Source organism: Mastigoproctus giganteus, chromosome 2 (genome assembly GCF_048544385.1).
Source record: "Mastigoproctus giganteus isolate SK-2022 chromosome 2, ASM4854438v1, whole genome shotgun sequence".
NCBI lineage: Eukaryota > Metazoa > Arthropoda > Arachnida > Uropygi > Thelyphonidae > Mastigoproctus > Mastigoproctus giganteus.
Genome location: NC_143576.1, coordinates 211120032 through 211127362, shown reverse-complemented (window position 1 = coordinate 211127362; position 7331 = coordinate 211120032). Strand labels below are relative to the sequence as shown.

At 39.3% G+C, this 7331-nt stretch overlaps 1 protein-coding gene across 2 annotated transcripts in view; it reads left to right on the top strand.

The window, feature by feature from the left end:
• The first annotated feature begins 1075 nt into the window (after positions 1-1075).
• LOC150090033 (uncharacterized) overlaps positions 1076-7331 on the top strand; it is a 108329-nt gene continuing 102073 nt past the window's right edge. Inside the window, exon 1 of one of the 2 annotated variants that reach the window (XM_090368945.1) lies at positions 1076-1127. The gene's annotated coding sequence lies outside the window, so the exon portion shown is untranslated. Of the gene's footprint in view, positions 1128-4367; positions 4429-7331 lie in introns of those variants that run through there. The other variant, XM_090368943.1, reaches the window with a different exon arrangement.

Genomic DNA, 7331 nt, shown 5'->3' with positions numbered 1-7331 from the left:
TTGAATTTGCTGTTGGTAACATCATCGGTTGCTCTCGCTGTATAAAATTTAAATACTGGCTCAGACCGCCGTAGTCGCCTTTACGAAAGCAAAAACCCTTCCCGTTACCTCTTTGAATAAATCCAACTTCAGCACACTGTGATCACTGCCACCTAGTGGTTCCTTTATCTGCAGATTCTTAATGCATGAAGAATCACTACTAATAATCAAATCAAGAGTATTACTCCCTCTAGTTGCCTCCTGAACATGCTTATGTAGGCAACAATCATCCAATAAATCCGCAAAAGCCTTGCTAGTGTTGTGAGTGACCAACCCACAAATTGCAGTCAATATCCGGGAAATTAAAATCCCCCATTATAAAACTCTCTGATTTACTGGCGCACTCTGTTTCCCTGTACAGTTTTTTATTATACTCATCAAAGTCATTAGGCTTATTACACACTCCTACTCTCAATTTTGATCTCCTAGTGCTTATGTTACACCAAATTACCTGCATTTGATCGTCAAATGATGGTAGAACAATTTCACATCATCAGAGAAATAAATTGCTCAATTCTTACCTTAGGTGTATCCTTGAAGAACATATTTTTCTGCCATTTTGATGCTTTGAAAAGATCTTGGTGCTGAATCTCCCCCCCCCCCCTCCAAAATATGATTTCTGGTTGCACCACTAAAACTGATAAAAGAATTGGACAAACAGAAGATTTATATTAGGTTAATTCTGCTGTTTAACTGATGAATAAAAGCTGCCTAGATTGGAAGCATGCCAAAAGTTCACTGCTGTTGGTGATGATTCATTACAGATGAAAGATTTGCAGATAGAAAAAAGATTAGATCAAAAATGCATGAATCCACTTGCATGCTTCCTTCTTGAATGCTTTGGAAGATTCATGTAGGTGGACTTTTGAATGCTTTCATGTATGTGCTTTGAACTAGGAAATCCTTCAAAAAATTTGAGGAATATTGGGATGTAGCACACTTAGGGTGCAGGGACCCTTACCTTCTGGGTTCCCCTTTAATAGTTATATGTACACAAATGTAAATAAGGAATGTAACCAGCTCCATGTTATAATTGGTTTTATATTGTTCACCGCTGATTGGAAAAATTTCGGTTTGCCATTTTTAGGGTAATGTGACTTTATAGATGTCAAGTATAATATCTACACAGCTAAATAATTTATATAAAAAATAGTGTTGAGTACAAAAGTAGCAACCATGTAAAATAGTATATGTTCTCCTTAAAGAGTATACTGTATCTGGTATCGCTATAAAACACACTTGCTTGATTTGATCATAAGTTATGAGTCATGATGTTTTCAATACAGTCCACAAACCCAAATGTGGGATGGTGATCATCATGCTCTCTGAGCCACAAAAATTTCATTTAAAAAAAACCGATCTTGATCACTTTCTTTGTTAGTAAGAGAACTGGTTTAGGCCTAAATGGATGTCAGATGAACTAATGAGGCATATGGCAGAGAAGAAAAATGCATGGGGGTACATACAAATTAACACGTGACACAGAAGCCTATGATAGATACAAGTTGATCTGTAACCAAGTTACAAAGGAGGTTAGGCAGGCAAAGGCAGATTACGAGAGATCCTTGGCAAGGGATGCGAAGAAAAACAGCAAAGAGTTCTTTACTTATGTAAACTCTAGAAGGAAGGGCATGAATCAAATTGGTCCACTTGATATCGATGCGTCAACTGTTGATGACCCTGCTCAGGTAGCTAACAAACTAAATGAATATTTTGCATCGACATTCACACATGAGGAGTTATTCAGCGAGGGGAATGCCAGAGGTGTACTCAACTCTAGCAGTAAGCTAAAGAATCTTGTAATAACTGAGAGTAAAGTGGAGGAGAAATTGTTGAAGATAAACACAAGAAAGGCACCTGGGGTGGATGGGATCTATCCAGTTATATTAAAGGAGGCAGCAAAGGAAGTAAGCAAACCCTTAGCCATAATTATGAGCTTCCTTGGACTCAGAGGAGGTACCCATGGACTGGAGATGTGCAAATGTGACCCCAATTCACAAGGGAGGATCAAAGGCTGACACAAGTAATTATAGACCTGTGAGTTTAACTTCTGTTCCTGGAAAATTAATGGAGGCACTGGGTAAAGAAGCACTGCAGGATCATCTAGACAAGACTTCAGTTATAGCTCAGACACAGCATAGTTTTGTTAAGGGGAAGTCTTGCCTGACCAATTTGATTGGATACTATGATGCAGTTACAAAAGAGCTGGATTCGGGGAATAACTTTGATATCATATACTTGGATCTTAGAAAGGCTTTTGATACTATTGCACATGGAAGACTGCTGCACAAATTGGAGCAGTGTGGCATTGGAGGCAAATTGCTGCTATGGATAAAGGGGTGGTTGAGGGGGAGAAGACAGAAAGTGGTAATTAATGGACACTGCTCATCATGGACTAATGTTATTAGTGGAGTCCCTCAGGGTTCAGTATTGGGTCCTTTATTGTTTTCTGTATTTATAAATGATATTGATGATGGTATATCAAGCTTAATGTCCAAGTCTGCAGACGATACGAAGGTTGGCAGGGTTGCCAAGGACACTACTGACACTATGCTGCTGCAACAGGATCTGGAAAGGTTGAGCAGATGGGCTGAGAGGTGGCAAATGAAGTTTAACATTGACAAATGTAAAGTACTACATATGGGAAACAGCAACCCCGGAGCAACGTATCAACTATGTGGTACTACACTAACAGTGGTAGAGAATGAAAGGGACCTGGGGGTGGTTGTGCAGGCAGATATGAAGTTCTCTGAGCAGTGCAGACGAGCTGCAAGAGTAGCTCATGGTGTATTGTCAATGATATATAGGAATTTTTCTAGCAGGGATAAGGAGGTGATTATTCCCTTGTATAAGGCAATGGTCAGGCCACACCTAGAGTACTGTATACAGGTCTGGAGGCCTCATTTCAAGAAGGATGTAGAGCTGCTGGAACGAGTACAGAGAAGGGCAACAAGATTAGTGAATGGAACAAAGGGGGTGCTCTTACAAATAAAGGCTTAAGTTTTGCGAATTACAGTGTCTGGAGACTAGGCAGCAGCGAGGTGATCTGATAGAGGTGTACAAAGCCTTGAATGGTTTGAGCATGCCCAATGCTGATGGGATTCTTCCTCTTGCTCAGAATAATCACCTGAGAGGGCATAAATTCAAATTGAGGAAAGACAGATGTAGGATAGATGTGCGGAAATTTTCCTTTAGCCAGCGGGTGGTTGGTAGGTGGAACAGACTTCCATCCCTTGTCGTGGAAGTTGATAGCCTAAATAAGTTGAAGGCTCAGCTGGACAGGTATTTCAAACGAACAGAGGGGTGAAGTGGAAGTGGTTATTTTTTATTTATTTATTTTACTTTATTTATTTATTTATTTATTTTTTTTGGCTGATGCTGCATAAGCTTGCTTTCTTGCATCAAATGCCTCTACTAATGCTAATGCTAACTGTACATGAGGAATTTATTTCACCAAGTAAGACAGGTGAGTAATTTATTTCACCAAGTAAGTATAACAAGTACTGTGAGTATGCACAAGGTTTGCATTGTTTGGTTGAAAGAATTTGCTGGGTAAGGCCTCAGTTTTCAAAAACAGGCAGATGGTTCCTGTTACATGAAATACTAGGCTGCGGCCAATTCAAGAGTTCCGCTGGTTTGAAGTTGCCATAGTTGATGAGACCACATAGTCTTTCATTCTGGGATTGAGGGTGGGGGGAATTCTGGGTTGTAGAGCTAAACTACTTCCGGTTTATCTGTCTTGGACTGTTTATTTCTCAAAATCAAATCCAAGCTGAAAGGACAATTTGGTGATATAGAGAACATGGCAAAGGAAGTGGTGGTAGTCAGTTCAAATTGCATTTAAAAAATGTTTCCAGTAGGTTCTATGAGTGAACTTACAGGTGTGTCGACACTCAAGGATACTTTGAAAACTATTAAAAACTACTTTCGTTCTAACGTGATTTCTTTTAATTTGTCTCTGTTCTGGAGCTCAGTTTATATATACTGTATATGATATAATATATATAACTAAAAAGGAAAATAAAATAATACTATACTCCATAATGAAGGGAAGAATGAAGAAAAATCAAATAAAGGTGGAGGGTGAAGAAAAGTAATGAAAGGAGTGCTAAAGCATGCACGGACAAAAGATATATATATATAAAGGAACTATACTTATATACTGTATATGTATAGAAATCTTTGCTGCAACAACAGTTACTTTATATACAATGCAATACGGCCCATCATGGTCACAAGGCCAGGAGTTAACAAAAGTGAAATTATGACAACCTACATGACAGGTGCACACTTCTAGATAGTGGGCATACTATGTCAGGTTATATATATATATATATTGTAAGATCAATGGGAGAAGGAGTATAAAAAGGAAGTTGATTATGGACCAAGGTAACTGATAGCCAGAAAGAACCTCATGACCATAATAGTATAATTAGCATGCAAATAAAAGTAGTAGAGATAAGAGAAGTAAGTAAAGAAAAGTTGTAGAGATAAGAAGGGAAAAAAGAAAGGAAAAAACAAATTCGTATATAAAGAAATAAGTCAAAAATATTACACTATATATATACATGAATATATTGTCGTTTTCAAGTGTCAATCACCAGAATTGTCCGAGAAGACGACAATATACTGTCCTCTGTGTTTCTAAGATAAAGTACGTGCCGTGGCAAAATAGTATCGGGAAAAAAAATATATGCCAATGTAAAATTTAAGCTATAAGGTGGCATATAATTTAAGGTTGACATGACAGAGGACCCAATAACAGTTATTAGCATTAGCATTAGTAGAGGCATTTGATGCAAGAAAGCAAGCTTATGCAGCATCAGCCAAAAAAATTAAATTAAAATAAATAAATAAAAAATAACCACTTACACTTCACCCCTCTGTTCGTTCAAAATACCTGTCCAGCCGAGCCTTAAACTTATTTAGGCTATCAACTTCCATGACAAGGAATGGAAGTCTGTTCCACCTACCAACCACCCGTTGGCCAAAGGCAAATTTCCGCACATCTATCCTACATCTGTCTTTCCTCAATTTGAATTTATGCCCTCTCAGGTGATTATTCTGAGCAAAAGGAAGAATCCCATCAGCATTGAGCATGCTCAAACCATTCAAGGCTTTGTACACCTCTATCAGATCACCTCGCTGCTGCCTAGTCTCCAGACACTGTAATTTGCAAAACCTAAGCCTTTCTTCGTAAGAGCACCCCTTTGTTCCATTCACTAATCTTGTTTCCCTTCTCTGTACTCGTTCTAGCAGCTCTACATCCTTCTTGAAATGAGGTCTCCAGGCCTGTATACAGTACTCTAGGTGTGGCCTGACCATTGCCTTATACAAGGGAATAATCACCTCCTTATTCCTGCTAGAAAAATTCCTATATATCATTGACAATACACCATGAGCTACTCTTGCAGCCTGTCTGCACTGCTCAGAGAACTTCATATCTGCCTGCACAACCACCCCCAGTTCCCTTTCATTCTCTACCACTGTCAGTGTAGTACCACAGAGTTGATATGTTGCTCTGGGGTTGCTGTTTCCCACATGTAGTACTTTACATTTGTCAATGTTAAACTTCATTTGCCACCTCTCAGCCCATCTGCTCAACCTTTCCAGATCCTGTTGCAGCAGCATAGTGTCAGTAGTGTCCTTGAAAACCCTGCCAACCTTCGTATCGTCTGCAAACTTGGACATGAAGCTTGATATACCATCATCAATATCATTTATAAATACAGAAAACAATAAAGGACAAATACTGAACCCTGAGGGACCCCACTAATAACATTAGTCCACGATGAGCAGTGTCCATTGATTACCACTCTCTGTCTTCTCCCCCTGAACCACCTCTTTATCCATAGCGGCAGTTTGCCTCCAATGCCACACTGCTCCAATTTGTGCAGCAGTCTTCCATGTGCAAACAGTATCAAAAGCCTTTCTAAGATCCAAGTATATAATATCAAAGTTATTCCTGCATCCAGTTCTTTTGCGACTGCATTATAGTATCCAATCAAATTGGTCAGGCAAGACTTCCCCTTAACAAAACCATGCTGTGTCTGAGCTATAACTGAAGTCTTGTCTAGATGATCCTGCAGTGCTTCTTAACCAGTGCCTCCATTAATTTTCCGGGAACAGAAGTTCAACTCCCAGGTCTATAATTACTTGTGTCAGCCTTTGCTCCTCCTTTGTGAATTGGGGTCACATTTGCACATCTCCAGTCCATGGGTACCTCCCCTGAGTCCAAGGAAGCTCTCATAATTATGGCTAAGGGTTTGCTTACTTTCATTGCTGCCTCCTTTAATATAACTGGATAGATTCCATCCACCCCAGGTGCCTTTCTTGTGTTTATCTTCAACAATTTCTCCTCTACTTTACTCTCAGTTATTACAAGATTCTCTAGCTTACTGCCAGAGTTGAATACACCTCTGGCATTCCCCTCGCTGAATATCTCCTCATGTGTGAATGTCGATGCAAAATATTCATTTAGTTTGTTAGCTACCTGAGCAGGATCATCAACAGTTGACCCATCAATATCAAGTGGACCAATCTGATTCATCCCCTTCCTTCTAGAGTTTATATAAGTAAAGAACTCTTTGCTGTTTTTCTTCGCATCCCTTGCCAAGGATTTCTCATAATCTGCCTTCGCCTGCCTAAGCTCCTTTGTAACTTGGTTACAGATCAACTTGTATCTATCATAGGCTCTGCTGTCACGTGTTAATTTGTATATATCCCATGCATTTTTCTTCTCTGCCATATGCCTCATTAGTTCATCTGACATCCATTTAGGCCTAAACCTTGAACAATATTTCTTAGTTGGTATGTAAAGCCTAGTAGCTTCCAAGATTAGTTCTTTGAATGCTTCCCATTTTGAATTTGCTGTTGGTAACATCATCAGTTGATCCCACTGTATAGAATTTAAATACTGTCTCGGTCCACCGTAGTCGCCTTTACGAAAGCAATACCCCTTCCCTTTACCCCTAATGGTAGTTACCTCTTTGAGTAAATCCCACTTCAGAACACTGTGATCACTGCCACCTAGTGGTTCATTTATCTGCAGATTCTTAATGCATGAAGAATCAGTACTGATAATCAAATCAAGAGTATTACTCCCCCTAGTTGCCTCCCAAACATGCTGATGTAGAAAACAATCATCCAATAAATCCACAAAAGCCTTGCTAGTGTGTGAGTGACCAGCCCCCAAATTCCAGTCAATATCTGGGAAATTAAAATCCCCCATAATAAGACTCTCTGATTTACTGGCCCACTCTATTTCTCTGTACCGTTTCTTATTATACTCA